The 20,666-nt window shown below is 41.5% G+C and overlaps 1 protein-coding gene across 6 annotated transcripts in view; it reads left to right on the top strand.

Moving 5' to 3' along the window:
• MYPN (myopalladin) overlaps positions 1–20,666 on the top strand; it is a 179,174-nt gene that overhangs the window by 28,153 nt on the left and 130,355 nt on the right. Inside the window, exons 1-2 of one of the 6 annotated variants that reach the window (XM_075000210.1) lie at positions 186–205; positions 3,724–3,897. The exons of 4 other annotated variants lie outside the window; for them this stretch is intronic. The gene's annotated coding sequence lies outside the window, so the exon portion shown is untranslated. Of the gene's footprint in view, positions 1–185; positions 206–3,706; positions 3,898–20,666 lie in introns of those variants that run through there. One more of the 6 variants, XM_075000209.1, reaches the window with a different exon arrangement.

The raw sequence follows: 20,666 nt of genomic DNA on the forward strand, positions 1-20,666 counted from the left end.
TTTCAAAATAGCTAAGTGCTATTTCAAAATGCATTTTTGGGTGTAGCAGCATTACTGCACATTAAGCTGTTCTGGAATAGCTCTTCCTGTGGTGTAGACATACCTTAGATCTGACTAGTAAAATTGTTCTTCTCTTCTTATTCTAACAGCTTTTGGCACCATCATCAGTAATGCTCTCAACAGGAGTGTGAGGACTGACGAGAAAGTAATTGAAATAAGAGCATGTTAATTTTCAAGATTACATTTTTCAAGATGGAATCCGTTATTTTAATCACTTACGTAAAATTTTATTATATATATCTGTTTTCTGTGAAAAATTTCATAAACATAGTTGGTCATAGGACAAATATTTTAAACACTATTGACTATGTCTACATGAGACGGTTTTTCCAGCAAAACTGGGCTTTTGTTAGGAAAACCTGTAGAGTGTCATGTGATCATGGTCCCAACCCACCCCTGATGGGGACTCCAAACCTGGGGCAAGAGTGGATCCCACGGATGGCGTGGCTCATGGCCCTCTATCCCCTCCCTGGACTAATGTGCCCCTGTGCCAACCTTGCCTCCAAAGTGAGATGCCCCCATGTCCCAACCGTCCCCCGCACCATTGTATATAGTCATACAAGCTGCGCATGGTACATACTTCTGTGTCAATTTATTTTTTACACAGTTATTTTTCTTTAGGAAAAGGTTTCTTTAAGCACCACCTCCACATCCCTCCTTCTTGGGTGGGGGTCAGGGATTGGGGGCATGAAGGGAGGAATGGTGAAGGGGAGGCATAGAGCTGCAGGCCTGGGGCACTTCCCAGAGGGGCCCTGGGGAGGGTCATTGGGGGCTTCACGTGAAGGTCTCCCATAGGGCCTCCTGGATGCACATCCCTTCTCCATGCAGTTGGTGGCTAGGGACTGTGCCCGGCTGATCATAGGGGCCCCAGTATCTACTGTCTAAGCCTGGAAGAAGTCCTCCCCCTCCCACTCCACCAGATTGTGGACTGCACAACAGGCAATCATGACGTGGGTGACATTCTGCTCCCCCAGATCTAGATGCTTTTTACCCAGGTCAAGGTGGGCATTAAACAGTTCCTGAGTGGGGTCCAGGTGCCCAGTGTATGGCCTCATCAGCCATGGCATGAGTGGGCAGGCTGCATCCTCCACCGTGCACAGGATATCTGCATGTCCCCGATGGCCAGCTCCCAGTGGAGGACATAGCTTCCTGCCTCCATCTTCCAGCACAGACTGGACTTTTGGAAGACCCTGGCTGGACCACCTGACCTAGAGGGCCAGGAATTGTCCGCTGTGTTCCATCAGGGCCTGCATGACAATGGAGCAATAGCCCTTCCTATTAATATATCATACCGTTCTGTATTCTGGAGCCCAGATAGGGATTTGGGTCCCGTCCAGCATCCAAAACAATTGGAGAAGCTGAGGGCGTCAAAGCCGGCCATGATGGCGTCCTCATTGGTGATGTGGATGAGCCACCCGCACCAGATCATGCTGATGGCCCATACCACCTGCAAAGGGAGGAGACCAGACATGCATGTGAGAGACCTGGGGGGATAGTGCCCCTGAGCTCCAGCAAGCTCCCCTGCCCCTCCTGTCCTCCTCCTCCCTCTCCACTCCCCTTTTCCCTCCATCCCCTCTCCCCATGCAGGTCCTGTGGCCCAACAGTGTCTTACCTGCAAAAGTACGGCCCCTATGGAGAACCGCCTGACACTGAACTTGTTGCCCACAGACCAGTAGCTGTCAGGGGTGGCCAGCTTCCACAATGCAATGGCAACCCACTTCTTGAGGCGGAGGGTGGGCCGCATGTTAGTGTCCCATCGTCAGAGGGCAGGGGTAAGCCAGCTGCACAGCTTGAGAAAGGTCTCCTTGTACATCCAGAAATTCTGTATTCACTGGTCGTCTTCCCATTGCCCCATGACAAGCTCGTCCCACCAATTGGAGTTGGTGGGGTACCACCAGATCTGCCTGAATACCCAAGGGGGTGAGGGCAGGAGGGATACTAGGGCACTATGGGCATGCTCCGTGGGCCACCTGTTGGGGTCATCTCCCCAGATGCAGCCTGGAGGTCAAACTGAATCATACAGTCCTTTCTAAAGAAATACATAGCATACATTATTTTTCACAGGACTGAACAGTCCAGTCTTTATAATCTCTGTGAAAGTCCACATAGGTTTTATGGCCATGTTAATAGGCAAAACAGACCACACAGAGAGACTGTAGTATTTCTAGGCTGCAGTTATTGTAATGCTCATGTCAGCTATTAGAATGATAATATTCTCAGTAGACTGCTCTTGCCAGCACTGTAAAGTTCACATCAGATAACACAGATAACAAAATGCACATCTGACCTCACAAAACTCAACATTCTCCCGAACTAGACTGAATTCCTTACTCAACTTTTCAGTATCATTGAAAGCAACAAATAAACTGAAACTTGAATTTATAGCCCAAGCTGTTCTTGCAACAATATTTCCAAAATATCCACCCCAAAAGTTTAGGAGACTTTTCAGAAGGGAAATACTTTTCACATTATCGTATTTTACATGCTTTTTCCAATAACTCCACCACAAAATACATTTCCTAAAAATTCTCCTTGACCAGAGGTTGAAATACAGTTTATAACAGAAGGCTAAACCAGCTAGTATGTGGAGACTACCTACCCACTGTCCAAAATTTTATAGCTATAGAGAGATAAATATATCAAAGATGGAATTGACGGCTGAATACTTTTTGTAAACTCATATGCTAGAAATCTAATAGTACTTTGGTTCCCCCATCTGTTAAAATACCCAGCTCATCCAAGATCTCATTTCCATCAGTATTTAGAATGAATGTAAGGAAAAAAATCTATCCTTTTTATTTTCAAAGTGACATGCTAGGGTTTAGTGACATGGTTTTGATCAATAATTAGTTCTTACATGTAATATTACATATAACAAGATTTGTAAAGAGTCACAGGGCTCATAATTGTGATTTGCTTTGACTATTTTGCAGTTTTTCTACTAATATTTTGACATTTCAATTTTATTTGAAGATGAAGCTGGTTTGCCATTTTTAGGCTTTTGGTTTGTTTACTTTTTGATTCCCAAACTTTATTTTCAGTATAACATTTCAGAAGTTCTAAATCAGCAAGATGTTTTGTTTTTTTTTTCTTTTGGAGTACTGCCTAATGTTAGGGGGTTTGCAAGATTGTGCCACATGATCATTCAGAAATTATTAGAAGTACCTTATTTTTAATAATGTCTATATCACAAGTTGCAAATTAAGTTGTACAATTATGTTTATTATGTTTATGTAGTTCATAACATTTTAAGTTGTTCCATGTTGATGGATTTTCTTGTGACTGAAATCTTATGCTTCAAATAAATTTTGACCGTAACAAATACAGTAAATGAAAAGGCTAAATTACAATATTCCCATTTTAAAATATAAGCTTCTCTGGCAAGAAGAAATTAACAAAATGCAAATATATTTGGAATTATCCCATTGATGAATCAGCAAAAGACTACATAAGCATCTGCAGGAGCAGTTTTGTGGGGAGAAAGATTGAGTAGCTGTCCGTAGGTGCTGTTACAGCAGTGGAATCTCTTTGCTCAATATACTCCTGTCCAATGAGGTGGAATGTTTCAAAGGCACATGGTTTATGCTGCCCAAAATAACTTGGGACCTGCAAATTGACAAATGCTATTGCTCTGGTGGTGACAGGTTGTCCGGCTTCTTACAGACATCCTCACTATAACTAAGGTTAACTCTTTTCATCTATGGGCTCCTAGCTGTTTCTGTTCCTAAGCCCCTGAAGAAATCCTGTGCTTCTGTAACTTTAATTTTATACTTCTGGATAATTGCATCGCTGCTGAGTGCCAAAGTTGGACATCAACATCTGCAAAAATAAGAAAAGGTAATGTCTTTACTTTAGATTGTTACCATGTTTGAAAACACTGCACAGGTGTAGGGAGGTTCAGTGAAATGTATACTTGAGTGCTAGTTATTGAAGATCAGAAATATGCAGGGAGCAGATTACTTTTAAACCATCTGATTTAAATCACACTGAAATATGTATGTTGCAGTGAAAGAGAATCAAGGTCCTGCACAATCCAAAAGAACCTGAACAGGATTGGTGGGGTTCCTAAATTCCTTCAGCCTGTTTGCCTCCAGGGGAAGAATCAACAGAAGGCAGCGATGGCATAAAAACTGTATTGCTGGGATTTTACTTTTGTTTCCCCGCTTTTACTATATAGTGAAATGATTACTTTATAATGATTAGCATTACACCAATATATAGTAATCTGCATTTCTTTCTTTAAGAAAATCAAGACTAATTTAATATGACTCCTTGGTTAAATATTTTCTTTTTCTTTTCTCCCCCCCACCAACCCCCCGCCAAGTAAAATGACACTGCTGGCTATATTTAGTGTTGAGGGATCTGCTTTCTGGATTAATGTACACAACAGCTGCAGAAACACTCCTGATAGAAGGGCATTGCTCTCTCTGCTGCCCCACCTCACTGAGAAAGACATTTGACTGTCAGGGGCAAGTGTTTGGCCCAATATAATGCAACATTAAGCAGTAATCAGAAGTACATCTACAATTGTATTAAATAGTACATAATATAAAAGAGAATCAAGTCGCTCTGGAGATCATCTGCTTTGTCAGGAGAGTATTATGTAAATCATGTTAAGGGAATTGATCATTTTATAAGCAGATTTTTGTTCACATCACTAGTTTTAAATTTACTTAGACGCTCTTAGGTTTGTAGACTAAGTCACAATCAGCAAATGTTAAAGGATCCAATTTCATAAACTACAAGTCTACTCTTTCCACTGGCCTTCCTGAAGGTTCATGAGTACAGGATATATTTTCTTTCCTCTTTTTCCTCAGACAATGCTATCAAAATTAAATGAAATTAAATGTAATTTTACTGATAACCAAAAGTATTTAAGCTATTAAAAACTCCTTCTAAAATAAGTTCGGGGATAGGTTTTATAGACCAAAGTCTATATAGTTTAAGACCATGACGTATCTTAGTTCAGACTTTTTAGGTACTTTAGCATTTTAGGTACTTTTAGGTACGTAGCATTCTTTTGAAGTTTTACAATAGATTTTTATGGGACTGAATGACTTATACAGACCTTCAGTGTTTCCTACCAACGCCTAACATTAGCAGGGTATAAAATAATGCTATAGTAAGATTTTGGGATTTAAAATTACATAGAACTTAAGCAACTGTACAACATAGTCAAAGATCACAAACCACAATCTCAGCGACTAGCAAATCAGTACAAAGCAGTTTAGCATATCATGTTAATTAAAATTTCACTTGTTTTAATATGAAATACTGTACACTGCAGGGATCTTCAAACTCATTTTGTCTAATTTCCAACCCACTCAGATCTTGTGGTGTGAAAGTCTAATTAATTTTAGTGTTATTGATTTCATATTTTGCTTGGGAGAGACTGCAAAAAAGGAAGAAAAATCGGTGAAAAAATTGAGTGAAAATGGAGCATTAAACAGGCAGGGAAAAAACAAATGCAGAAGGACTGTGGGGAAAAAAAGTGAAGAAAAGTAGTCAGTCTAATGAGAAAAGTACAGATTATCCATTGTAAATAAGTCATCCACCTGGACAACCCAGTACTGGGCAAGAGGAAAGGCTTCCTTTTCACTAGAAAATATAATTAAACTGAATCTCAGTTGAGAAATCATAGGCTTAAACTATGAGAGAAAAAGTTCTGTGATTTCAAGCAAGTTTGCACACCTGAAACACAGGAGAACAGACTTTAGAAATTTCAAAATCCACTAAGTTTGTCCATCCCTATCATACAGGCTGTAAGCAAAATTCTGCCTTCAGCTGTATCAGCACCACCTCACTGAAGAAATGCCTTCATGGGTACATGGTGTAACACAGCAGACCATAGCTCATTGTTTAAATAATGTAAAACACTGTACAGTAGCTTGTTGGGTGTCCTAATGCGTCAGCCTAACAATGAATACATGAAATATATTAAAATTATATCCAAGCACTAACATTTAAATTCTGGCTCCAGATATGAACTAAGATTTTCTTCAGGCTGTTCTCAGCCCCATGCATAATGCCACCATGCACTGATCATTCCTGCTACTAGGAAAAATAATATAAACAAATGGGAGGCCATAATCTCTGATCTTGAACTTGTGCCGGGAGTACTTATCTGTTCTGGGCCTGGAAGACCCACATCTCCTTATGTTTGGAGAGAAGCCAAAACAAGAGCACAGAGTTCTGTCACTCTTACTTTTCTTTACAGTTGTGGCTTTTTTGTAACTAGACATAACATCCTGTTCTCCCTTTGTATTTACCAAAGCAGCAAAAACTTTGGAACAAATAATTTATTAGCCAGAAAGTGCACATTTGGGTTACGCAAAACTACTTCCAAGTTTGTAATTCAGTGAAATGTTTATCTGAAAAAAAAAAGGTTTCATACAGAAGAATTCAAATAATTTTATACAAATTTCTAAACAAACAATTTTAACTTTTTAATTTTTTTATATTTTTTACATTTTGCTGTTTTGTTCTGAAAATTACTTAAACAATTTTTAAAGGAAAGAAAACATTCTGTTTCGGGTTAAAGAAAATATTTCAAATAAGCCAAGCTTCATTTTTATATATATATATTTCACTGAGAAAACCGAATACTTTGTTTGAGGTAGGGACAATTTTTTTTGTTGGTATTTTGGTTTGGACACCAAACAGAAAAACCTGTTGTTCACACAGCTATAGGCTGGTAAATCAGCCCAGATTCAGAAGTGATGCATGGGGGGTGTTTTGCAGGAGTCACATGCCCCTCCCCCCCAATTTCTCAGTATGCCCAGCAGCAACAAGGAAATGGGACCCCCTAGCAGCAGCACTCACTGTGTGTCCATACAGCATGGTGAGAGAGGAAGCAGTTGCTCTTCTTCCCTGCTGCTGGAGTCCTAGCACTTCATGCCGCCTGCTTTGCAATGGGATGTAAATGGGACTCCCCATGAAACTGCTATTAGAGTCAATGCAAGTTACATTATCAAGATGTACAAAACTGTATTTAGAACAAAGAATTTGAAGTCAATGGAAAATCCATTGATACTGGTTCAGGCCTCACATCCATGCAAGACAAGAAGACATCTGGCCAACTATACCAACCCTCAGGGACTGCAGCACTAAGGTCAACTTCTGATAAATAACAGACAGTTGAGAAACCATGTTCATCTGTTGTAAAATTCTGAATTTATTTAACTGTCAATCTGATTTCAGCTAGTATTGTTCAAAAATATGGTTTGCTTTGCAGTCCAAAGAGAACTGCTGAACCATCAGTGTTAGAGAGGGTCTTAACTATTCTCATTTTGTTAGCGCACCGCAGTGCAAAATTTTGAATCAGGGCTAATATTTTTTGTGCATGATAATCACAAAAGTGGTTTATTGTGACCAAACTCCAATACCATGAATACAAATCCTAATATATGGCAAGATGAAAGAAGTTTTAAAAAAGAACAACATAAAGGAAAAGGGATTTTTTGTGGTGGTTTAATGTGCAGTGAGGGTGTTGTTTTATTTTGTTTTACTTCATGAAGAATACTGCTTCTCTCTTAGACATCCCACTGTTGTAACTCTGAGATTGAGTGCCAGGGGAGGAAATATTTAAAGGCAGGGCTTAAAAATAAATATATAAGATTGGTCCCCGTGGAAATGTGTCAGTGATTTCAGTCTACAGGGTGAGAGAATGAAGTCTAAGTTCTTTGTTCTGGCTGAGCTTGTCTGAAAACCTGTCTCTTCTTAGGTGAAGAAGGAGAGCTCCATTTGGGTAAATGTGAATAGAATCATAGACTAATAGAACTGGAAGGGACCTTTAGAGGTCATCAAATTCAGACCCTGGCACTCGTGGCAGGACCAAGAACCATCTAGACAGCTTTTTGTCTAACCCACGGATGGGTAATAAAACTGCCCATGGGCTAGAGTTAGTTTGCCAACATTAGCCCTGGCGGAACACTGGACAATTTGCCTGTGCAGCCATAGTTTCCATTGGCCACAGACTGCCATTCCCGGCCAATGGGAGCTGTGGGAAGTAGTGTCTGAGTCCACGCCACTTCCTGCGGCTCCTGTTGGCTGGGATGGGGTGAACTGCTGCCAATGGGAGCAGTAAGCGGACATGCCTGCAGATGCGCAGGGAAATAAAGTGTCCTGTGGTTCACCAGGGGCTAACCTTGGCAAACTGCATCTGGCCCCTAGGCTGCTTTATTGCCCACTCCTGGTCTAAGTTGTTCTTAAACATCTCCAGTGATGGAGCTTCCACAACCTCCATAGACTATGTATTCCAGTGCCTAACTGCCCTGACAGTTAAGAAGCTTTCCTAATGTCCAACCTAAATTTCCTTTGCTGTGTTTTAAACCCATTGCTTCTTGTTCTATCATCAGAATTTAAGGAGAATATTTTTTCTCCCTCAATCTTTTAGGTACTTGAAAGCTGTTATCCAGTCCCCTCTCAATCTTTTCTTCTCCATATGAAATAAACCCAGTTCTTCCAATCTTCCTTCATAGGTCATGTTTTCTAGATCTGTATTCATTTTTGAATACAGATGGAGGAGAAGCGAGCCCACAGAAAGCACAGTAAGGACCTGCCAGACACCCATTACACATGCAACAGTTGATGCAGCAAGGACTGTCACTCTCGTGTGGGCCTTCACAATCACAGTCGACACTGCAAATGATGATCCCAAATGGAACCACGAAGGGCACGATCCATAGTCTACGTAGACTGAAGAATGATACTACTACTACTACTACTACTACTATTCATTTTTGTTGCTCTTCTCTTCTCATTTTTGTTGCCCGTCTACAATTTTCCTCATCTTTCCAGAAATTTGGCACCCAGAACTGGACACAACACTACAATTGAGGCCTAATCAGTATGGAGTAGAATACAAAAATTACTTCTCATATTTTCCTTTCAACACCTCTGTTACTTCATTTCAGAATAATGTTTGTTTTTTTTATACAACAGTGTTACAGTAGTGACTCATATTTAACTTGTGGTCCACTGTGACCCCTAGATTCCTTTCCACAATACTCCAAACTAAGGAGACTTCTCCCATTTTGTATGTGTGTAATGGATAGTTCCTTCCTAAGTGGAGTATTTTACATTTGTCATTATTGAATTTCATCCTATCTACCCCAGACCACTTCTCCAGTTGTTCAGATAATTTTGAATTATAATCCTATCGCCCAAAGAATTTGCAAACCCTCCCATCTTGGTATCATTTATAATATTTATAAGCCATTATTTAAATCACTGATGAAGATAGTTAACAGAACTGGTCCCCAAACTAAACCCCATGGAACCCCACTCCTTATGCCCTTCCAGCATGACTAATACCCACTGAGTATTCTCTAGGAATGGTATTTTACCAATTATGTAGCCATCTAATAGAATTTCCATCTAGGATGGAACAAATCATGTCAAACTAATCTGACAGCTTTCTTTGATAGGATAATAAGCCTTGTGGATAAGGGAGAAGCGGTAGATATGGTATACCTAGACTTTAGTAAAGCATTTGATACAGTCTCGCAAGATATTCTTATAAAAAAACTAGGCAAATAAAATTTAGATGAGGCTACTATAAGGTGGGTGCATAACTGGCTGGATAACTGTACCCAGAGAGTAGTTCTTAATGGTTCTCAATCCTGCTGGAAAAGTATAACAAGTGGGGTTCCGCAGGGGTCTGCGTTAAGACCGGTTCTGTTCAATATCTTCATCAATGATTTAGATATTGGCATAGAAAGTATGCTTATTAAGTTTGCAGATGACACCAAGCTGGGAGAGGTTGCAACTGCTTTGGAGGATAGGGTCATAATTCAAAATGACCTGGATAAATTGGAGAAATGGTCTGAGGTAAACAGGATGAAGTTTAATAAGGATAAATGCGAAGTGTTCCACTTTGGAAGGAACAATCAGTTTCACACATACAGAATGGGGAGAGACTGTCTAGGAGTGACTGCAGCAGAAAAGGATCTAGGGGTTATAGTGGACCACAGGCTAAATTTGAGTCAACAGTGTGATGCTGTTGCAAAAAAAGCAAACATGATTCTGGTATGCGTTAACAGGTGTGTTGTGAACAAGACACAAGAAGTCATTCTTCTGCTCTGCTCTGCTCTGCTCTGCGCTGGTTAGGCCTCAGCTGGAGTACTGTTCTGGGCGCTGCAATTCAAGAAAGATGTGGAGAAATTAGCGAGGGTCCAGAAAAGAGCAACAAGAATGATTAAAGGTCTAGAGAATGTGACCTATGAAAAAAGGCTGAAAGAATTGGGCTTGTTTAGTTTGGAAAAGAGAAGATTGAGGGGAGACATAATAGCGGTCTTCAGGTATCTAAAAGGGTGTCATAAGAAGGAGAGAGAAAACTTGTTCTTAACCTCTGAGGATAGAACAAGAGGCAATGGGCTTAAACTGCAGCAAGGGAGGTTTAGGTTGGACATTAGGAAAAAGTTGCTAACTGTCCGGGTGGTCAAACAGTGGAATAAATTCCTAAGGGAGATTGTGGAATCTCCATCGCTGGAGATATTTAAGAACAGGTTAGACAGATGTCTATCAGGGATGGTTTAGACAGTACTTGGTCCTGCCATTGGGGCAGGGGGCTGGACTCGATGGCCTCTTGAGGTCCCTTCCAGTCCTAGTATTCTATGATTCTATGATGCATTTACTTAGTTTGTTAATGAGAAGGGCATGCATGACTGCATCCAAAGTTTTATTGAAGTCTAGATATACCACATCTGCCACTTCCCCAATCCATGAGTCCTGTAACCCTTTCAAAAAAAGCTATCAGGTTGGTTTGATAAGATTTGTTATTGATATATCTACACTACCTGTTATTTATCACCTGATTATCCTCAAAATGTTTGTGAATTGATTCCTAAATTATTTGCTCCATTATCTTTTCTGGTATAGAAGTTAAGCTGACTGGTCTCTAATTCCCTGGGTTGCTTCTATTTCCCTTTTTTACAAAGGGGCACTATTAATGTCCATTTCCAGTCTTTTGGAATCTCTTCCATCTTCCATAACTTTTCAAGATAATACCTACACGTCAAACTTCTCTAATCTGTCACCTTCAGGACCTAACAGATGCCAAATGAGAGAATTGGACAGAGGTCAGTATTGTCACTGCTTACTGGACTCTTAGGAGACATTTAGGGTAAATGAGAACACAGAACATTGAGAGGACCATGGGAAATTTGGCCACACCCATGATTAGTGGACATCCAGCTAACGAAAATCATGCCAGATTCCCATTTGGTTTTGTTAAAGATTCTAAAATGTATTACAGATTGAACAAAGCAGGGGGAATATTAAAACAGATGAATGTTGAAAAAGAAATTATCTAGAAAAATATCTCTGAAGCAACAGACTGCCTTGAGTTTTCCCCCATGTATTAGTGTTGGTATTTGAATTCTTTACTTCCTGATTACCAGGTTATTATTAGATAAGTGGAGGAATGGTCTGAAAAGGCTCGTGTTAACATCAGGCATTCAACTTTTCCCTTGGCCAGTGTTTCCCAATTTCATTTCGCCATGGAACCCTTTTATACTTGAAAGAATGTTGCAGAACCCCTAATAACAGTCGTATATACAGAGCTGAAAAGGTAGACCATAAATAAGTAAGGATAATAATAAACAAATGCTAAATAAGGTCATGAGATCAACATTTAGTTTAATTGCACATATTTAAAAAACAAAAGTCACATTTCATATGTACAAAAAATAAAGCTCAAAAACTAATATGCACTATATTACAGTTTTCAATGTGAAGAGTGGTTTTTCTTCTTTCCTTGGTAAATTATTTTTATATTTGGTTTAATAATGGAAAGTTAGGTTCTTGATCTGGCACTCAGTCGATTTCTGTATTTTGTTTGTTTTTTTTGTGAAATTTGAGAACCTAGTTTCACACAAGCATGTGCTGGCTAAGGGTAACCACTGATGAACTGCACTTCTTGATAAAGCTGAATATTCTTGACATAAGCCGCCCCAAAATTATCTATGATATGGGGATTTACGGTGGTGTATCACAGGCAATTGCACCACTGACTGACTGTGTACACACCGCTGAATAGTGACATCATTGTCCCCGTTCTCTGGCTAAGATGGCATTACACAGGGACACATTGTGGCAAACACAAATGAAAATTGTTTTTCATAACATTCATAAATGCTTAACATTATTAATTATTATTATTATTATTATTATATTGAAATAATCAAATGTTATTGTAATGCACTTTTTTCATGGAACCCTGGGGTTCCGAGGAACACCATTTGGGTAATGCTGCCTGAGCCAATGAGGGAGCTGACTTTTGCCCAAAGTTGTCCAAGAACTCATCCTGTTTTCTAAGATTCCAGTATCATTTATCTCAACAAGGCTCAGGAGTCTTTCAGTGACAAGGAAAAGAATTTAAGTGGCACCACACTACAGAATATAAAATGAATTGATACATGACAGTCTCATGGAACTAGCTGCCATCACATAGGACTCCTCTTGCTTTCAAACTACTGACATATAGATCAAGCCATTGCCAAAATCAAGTTCTGGAAGCTAGTTAGAGCACTGTGGTACATCTTATCCTAAAGGACACTTGTCTAACAATAGAACATTGGCAGAAATGTAGGCTCAGGAGAACTCATTGTTTATGTAGTAGTTACTTGAACCCAAATTAGCAGGGTAGACAAAAGAACCAATGTTACTAGACTGTGTGTGTCATTAGAGACAATCAGGTTTGATCTCCCCATTTTCCATCCTAAGTATCACTTACAAGCTATTTAGAAGTAGCTTCATAATTTCTCATGTTGATTTCTTGGCTTACTAAAATGGATGTTGTTTCTTCCAAGCTCCACTACAAAATTTGGCTAAGGTTTCAGTGCTCTGATTTACCTGAGAAAATCTGATTTATTGTGTCCCTGTTGAGTTCCACATTACTAGGGAGCATCACATCATGGAGTCTCAATAGAGAGATGTATAGCTACTATATCAGCTTTATTGATCATATTGGCAGTCTTTCACACATCACTGACTAAACTCCCAAACTTGTATACAAACTTTTGTACATTGAAACAAAAAGCAGTCAAGTAGCACTTTAAAGACTAACAAAATAATTTATTAGGTGAGATTTCGTGGGACAGACTTTGGGACTGTCCCACGAAAGCTCACCTAATAAATTATTTTGTTAGTCTTTAAAGTGCTACTTGACTGCTTTTTTGTTTGATAGTATATAAACTAGCACGGCTCCCTCTGTTACTGTACATTGTGTTCACCATGAAACACGAAATAGGCGTGGGGCAAACTTCTCTTTCACTGTTCCAAAGTTCTGATGAGAACATAAAAGGGAAATACCCTTGAATAACTAGGCCAAACCAAAATCTGGAAATTTGAACCAGAAAGAGGTATGACAGATCAGATCCAAATCTCTATACTTTGCCACTCAGAGGCTACATCTACACTAGCCCCAAACTTCGAAATGGCCACGTGAGCTGATGGGAATAAGGGGACTTCTAAGTAGGTGGAGTCCTTTTGAAAAGAAGCCCCGTCGGGACGAGCCGCGCGGCGGCGAGGCGCGTCAATTTCGAAGTGCCGCGGCCGCCCGCATGCTAACGAAGCGCTGAATATGCATTTCAGCTCTTCATTAGTAAACTTCGAAATGGCCATTTGCGTGGCCATTTCGAAGTTTGGGGCTAGTGTAGACACAGCCAGACTGTCATATATGAACTAAGACTTATTGTTAATCAAGCCTCCAACACAGTAACCACTGCTCTGATCATTTATTTTAGATTGTTGGAAATGAACTATGTAAGCGATTCAGAGATATTTTAGTAAATAACTTAAATTCCATTCTATCATTATCCAACTGAGGGTCTTGCTAGATTATGCATTGGATAGTAGATATTGGGTTGTTATCTTCTAGCTGTGCAATCTGAACAGTTTTAGCTTACTCAGAGGTCCTTCATTATCACCTTGCTCCACGGAGTGCTTGGAGAGAACAATTTCTTTGAATAAAAGAAAATAAATTGCAGATTGCTCAAGGTTTATTTGTGATTTGGCTGTTTGACTTTGTGAATCTGTGGTGAAACTCAGCATTTTTCATTTGACTCTAGGTATCATTGTTCACAGTATTTCTGATTTTAGATAACTAAATGCTGTCTCAAAGTGTGATGTCTGACGAGCAGCCAACTTCCATCATACTAAATATAGAACAAAAGAATTATATTCTATACATGCTGAAAATAGAAATTAGAGTTAGATACAACAGTTTGAATGATATCTAAAGAAAAATACAAGCATAGCTGGGATTATATTGAGCTTTTATGTTGAGCCTAAGTATGTACCATCCTAGGAGGAACTGTGTGCTGCCCTCCTGCTCTGATGACTAAGAGAAAAAAGTTAACTCATTTTTTTATGGGGTAGTGTTTTCCCATCTCACACTTGACCAGATTTGCTGGCTGGCACGTAGCTGGATGAAGCCTTATATCTGCTTACTTTCGGCCCACATGTTTGCAGGGTGCAGCATTAGGTACAGAGCCTCAGCTCTCCTCCCTAGTGTCTGAGCCATCAGGAAAGCAGCCCTAATCTGCCCACAGGAGAGGAGAGACACTGCACTGCCCTACGTGACTGTGTAATGGATAGTCAAAATCTAGCCCATAATATTTAAATGTTTTGGCTTTTGTTATTTTTATTACAGACCCTTTATGATGAAAATTGCATACTCAATATACCTGCTATTTTAGATTTTCAAAGTAATACTTATTTTTTTTATTGAAAGTTGGTGGTTTATTGTACTCTTTTGCTAGTGTACATTCCCCAACTACTTTTGCAAAGCCAAATATTCCTCCTTATGACTGGCTTATATGACTTACCAGACATCAGAGCTGTACTTCTTCAGGGAATTAGAGATTATTTTATTTGTGTTTCAGTGTTTTGTATGGAAGGTGCAGAGGAAAAAATACAAGCCCCAGTACAAAGATTTAGAAGAAACACACAAGCAACACAACTCCTTGTTTTGTCTAGGTGTAGAGAAACTGCTTGGTGATTGATGAGAACTGTGGGGATACACATTACACTGAAATGAGAAATTTATAATCCTGATCCCTGTAAATGAAATCTTTAATAGCCATAATTAAATGATTCCATAGAAAGATAGAAAAGAGACAGATGCAATAAGTTGCAGGAGGAAACAGGCCCATTATGAAAACAGTAATAGAAGAACATTTGGTTCCAAATTTAGAATAGTTGCTTAGGAAAACTTTTTTGTAGGAAAAAGCCATGTGGATAACAATAATCTGTGGTTCCCCTTCTTTCATCTGATCTTTTGAGAACATCAAGGAGGATCAGGAAACACAAAATTTAGCCATGTCTCTGGGTCCCAGTGTAACCTACACACCTAGATGTGGTTAACTGTCCCTTGTAGTGGTAACTAGACCATGTCACAGACAAAGAGTAAATGTCCTCTACAGCCTGAGATGAGAAACAGCTGCCCTTTAGCTCAAGCTGCAGTGGCATCTGCACTAAGCTCTAAAGGTCCCAAGTTCCCCTGTGGGCAGTCACACCAGCACCAGTTGTTGGTGATGAAGGCCATCATGACAGTGATCCTTGTATATGTTTCCTCTAGGCATTAAGCTGCCAGCTATTCCCCAGAAAGTGAGTATACAAAACGAGTGAGAACTCACCCCTTTCAAAACCAGCTAATGAAAACAAGTGGCTGATGGTCAATAATTGTGCACTTTCTCTAATCGTGCATTTGGGTCTATTGCTATAACAATTCTGTAATCTTGAAAATCTGTTATCAGCATGTCTTTTATTTTACAGAAATTTCACTTTCACAATTCTTGGACTTCTTTCTGTGCTTTTCTCTGCAACAGCATTACATAATATGAGTAAATGGTCTTTTTACCACCTTATACCCATTTTGGATAATTTAAGACTTTACCTGGGTATAGTTCAAATCCACAAAATTAAGGCTGAGATTTGGGCAGCACTTTGGGAAATGAGCAGCTCATTTCAGAATTATAGCTGGGGGTGACAGAAGAGCAAGATAAGTATAATAGCTCAGTCCGTCAGCAGAGCCAGCTAGATGGGAAAGATTCAGGCCTCAGGATGATGTAGAGAAGAGATTTACATTTATTAGATGCTAGAAGTCTATGCAGAAAAGATGGAACCCATACAAATATAAAATAAATATTTCACCTTTAAGAACCTTTCCTTTTAACAAATACTAAGATAAGTAATGACACATAAAATGAGCTACAATGCTTGCATCTTTTGGTACTAGATAAACTCAGTATCTAGCCACACCTTTACTAGCATCATTCACAGAATGTATATACACACACACAAGTGGTTCTCAACCTGAACCTCATGGGTTATATGCAGCCTAATTAGCATACACGTACAGCTCAGTTGTGTGCTAAAGGCTGCCAGATCACTGGCAGTGTCCAGGTTCCTGGCTGTCTGCCTACCCAGTGCTGCACAGTCCGGGTGGGCTGCCTGGACTGGCAGAATTAGCGTCACCAGCTGGTCCCATCCAGGACTGTCAGAGTGCCCCACATAGTCCAGTGTCTGCAGCTGCTGTGTGGCCTTGCTGTCCAGCCCCACAGGGTGCAGGACTGCAGGCAGGCCCCATGGGATTCAGGGGCTGCCCCACAGTTTTGGGGTCTTTGTGGAGGTTGCCACATGGTACCACAGAGTCTAAGTTGCCACCCCATAACTCTACACAATTTAGGATCTGAGGCTGCTGCTCTCTCCCAGAGACCAAGGTTGCCTGCTGGCCCCACTGGGTCCAGGGCCTGGGGCTGTTGTCCAGCCCCACAGAGTCTAGAGTCAAGAGCTGCCACTTGGCTTCACCACCCAGCCCCACTATGACTTGAGTGGCTGACCACCTCCATGGGTTCTGAGATCTGAGGTTGCTGCCGGGCTCTGCAGACTCCAGGGCTGCAACTTAGCCCTCAGAATCTAGGGCTATTGGCCCCACCATCCAGCCCTGCAGGGTCCATTGCCCAGGGCTGCCATTTGGCCAAGGGTGCTGCCTAGCCCTGCAACATCCAGGGTCTGGGGCTGCCCTACAGAGTTGGTGAGGTACATGCAGTGGGCCTGGGATCCCTGCTTCTCAGGTCTCCAGTCCTGGCTCCACTCTGGAGGTGTCTCTGGGTGGAAGGGGCACTGTGATTCTTAACCTGTGGCCCAGATAACATTGTGGGCATATGCATCCCACTATGATAAATCATTTGAGAACCATATATATACAAAAATACCAGCCACCTGGACCTCTGCATGGAATCTTCTTTTCTTCTAAACAACTTCAATCTGAATTTTCAAAATCTAAACACCTTAATAGAACATCCAATTCCCACATTATGGCTTTGTGTACACTTGGACAAAACTGCAAAATGGCCATGCTAATGGCCAAATCAGAGAATACTAATGAGTTACTGAAATGAATATTACTTCAAAAGTGCCATGGTTTGCTTGCATGCGGGTCGTCTGCACGCGGGTCATTTTTGAAAGGGCCCTGCAAACATTGAAATCAGCTGAGAGGAATAAGGGAATTTCAATGTTTGCAGGATCCTTTTGAAAAAGACGCCCATGGAGATGAGCCGCGCGCAAGCGAAATGCAGTACTTTCAAAGTGCTGCAGCCAGCGGCATGCTAATGAGGTGCTGAATATTCATTTCAGCGCCTCATTTGTATTCTCCGATTTGCCCATTAGCATGGCCATTTCTAAGTTTTGCCCAAGTGTAGACATAGCCTATATGCATAAAATATGAATTTATGGGACTGAAATGCTGATTTGAGCATCCAAATATAGGATTTTGATTTCTTAGTCAAGAATTTAGAATTGAAATTTGGGCTTCCCACTCTCATCTTGTCATCTTCAATGGTGCACTGCATCACGATTAACTCGATTCAGAGTTTTAAATGGCCCAGTAATACAAACAACTTTCTTGACAAAGTATAAAAAGCTGTACCTGTCTTTTTACGCAGCTACATACGGTAAAATTAATGTGCTGGATTTTATGTCTTAATCCAAGGGTGGGGAAACTATTTTCTGTCAGGAACCATGGACTGACAGAAAAAAACGCCATACACAGGGCACGCATGGAGGGAGGGAGGGCAAACAGACTTGGAGCTTCCTCTGTTAGCATGATGAGCCAGATTCACAGGCCATTGGGTGGGGCTTGGGATGAGACGTTTGTGGTGCAGAGGGGCTCCAGGCTGGGTATGAGGCATTTGGCATGTAAGAGCAGGCTCAGATGTGAGGCAGGGAGCTGCAGTGCAGGCTATGGGAGCAAGTTAGGGTATGGAAGGTGGCTCAGGGTGTGAACAGGGGGCTGCAGGAGTGGTGTGGGGTCTGGGATGCTCACAGGTCTGTGGTATCCAGGCAGGGGGTTGGCTGCAGGGCAGCAGTCAAAGGCTCCACGTGCCAGACAGAGATCTGCAAGCCTCGTGCTCCCACAACGATCTTCCAGCCCTATGCCCCTCACAACAATCTTCCAGCCCCATGCTCCCCACAGCGATCTTCCAGCCCCATACTCCCCAGGGTGATCTGCCAGCCCCCGCTCCCTGCAGCGATCTTCCAGCCACAAGTCCCATGCAGCGATCCATGTGCGGCAAGCCACAAGCCGTGAGCCATGATCTGTGAGCGCCATGTCATGAACCCCAATGTAAGTGTCTCCTGCTGTTCCCCTAAAAGGTAAATGGGGCAGCAGTTGATCAGAAGGTGCTGGGGGATGGGAGGAGCTGAACTCTCTTATTGGGGGCCCACTGACCCCTGCCTGTGTCTCCTCCCAGCTACTCTTGATTAACTGTAATATTTGCATATCCAGCAACCTCCAGGTACTGGAGTTGCCAGATATGGAAGAAATTACTACATATACGGTGTCATAAGTTGCTTTTTGTAATGATTAAAGCTATAGTAAAGAACTGTATTATCAGATGCATACATGGATATAGGAAAGGAAAATTATGCCTCAATCTATTAGAATTCTTTGAAGCAGCTAACAAGCATGTGGACAAGGCAGGAGCACTGGAAAAATAGTCACCAATACTCAACTGGTAGTCCTGCTCCCTAATCCACCTCACTCCTGAGGCCTCATTCTGCCTCTTCCCTCAGAGCCCCATTACTGCTCCACCTCATCCCCAAGGCCCTGCCCCCATGCTTCCTCTTCCCGTGAGACCAGGGTCAAGTGGTGAAGAAAGACATTGTGGGGGACAAGCCATGTGACTGCCCCCATGAGACTCCTCCCTGTAACATCCAGGGAAGGGCCAAGACAACCCCCCACTTCCACCCTAGGTCCCAACCCCCCCCTGCCTTTTCCACCCCCACCACTGCCCCACCTCTTCACCCAACCCCCTCCTCCAGTGATGCAGCCCAGGAGATTAGCAAGGGTCTGGTGCCTGCAGTAAGGGTTGGGACCTCTGCACTCACTGCCAGCTGTTGGGAGAAGTGAAGCAACAGGACTCCACCTGCCAGCTGCCAACTACATTATTATACCTCCTGGTGGGGAGTGTGGATGGTGCAGTCCTGCCCTTCCCCAAGTGATGCACCAGCCACCAGGGAGTGGAGCCACATTGCTCCGCTTCCCCTTGTGGACACTGGTGAGTGCAGGGAGAACTTGACCTCTGCTGCAAGCTCCAAAAGCCAGGTTCTCCCAGTAGTCCCCAGGACATTCAGAGGCTCTAGCCTCTTGCCCCTCTCACAGCATTTAAAGGGCATGTGACCCCTCAGACATCCCCTCACGTGTCTCCAGTGCTTGAGACTTTTCCATTCCTCCACCTGCTTTCCCTGCCCTGCCCAATACTCACTAAGCTCAGTCCCTTGCTCCTCATCGCTCACCCTTAAAGCAGGAAAAAAAGTGATGAAGCCATGGCCCCTGACCTCCCCCGGCCCTCCAAGAGCCCTGAGATGAGGGTGATCGCATCAATATAGAGTACTTGGACACTGAGAAAGCCCTTGACAAGGTCCCTTATAAAAGCGAGTAGTCATGGAATAAGAGGAAATTCTTCTCATGGTTCAGTAACAGGTAAAAAATGACAGGAAAGAAAGGGTAGGAATAAATAGCCAGTTTTCAAATTTAGAGAGGTATAGAGCAAAGTTTCCCAAGGAGCTGTATGAAGATCTGTCCTATTCAACATATTCATAAATGATCTGGAAAAGGAGCTGAAAAGAGGTGGCAAAATTTGCAGACAACACAAAATTACTCCAATACTTAATGCCAAAACTGACTGCAGAGTAACAAAGCAATCTCATTAAACTGGGCAACAAAATGGCAGATGAAATCTAGTGTTGGTAAGTGCAAAATAATGCAGATTGGAAAATATAACCAAAGTATTCAATGATGGGGACTAAATTAGTTATCATTCATAAAAGAGATCTTAAGTCATTGTGGGTAGTTCCCTCATTCAGACAAAGTGAAACAAGCAATCAAAAAGTTAACAGAATATTAGGGACCATTGCAAAGGGATAGATAATAAAAGGGAAAATATTATAACTGCATTTTATAAATATATGGTATACTCACATCTTGAATACTGTGTGCAGTTATAGTTAGCAAATCTCAAAAGAGATACTAACATTCAAAAAGTACAGAGAAACGCAACAGAAATAATTAGGAGCATGGAACACCTCCCATACCTGGA

The sequence above is a fragment of the Carettochelys insculpta genome, chromosome 7 (assembly GCF_033958435.1).
Source record: "Carettochelys insculpta isolate YL-2023 chromosome 7, ASM3395843v1, whole genome shotgun sequence".
NCBI lineage: Eukaryota > Metazoa > Chordata > Testudines > Carettochelyidae > Carettochelys > Carettochelys insculpta.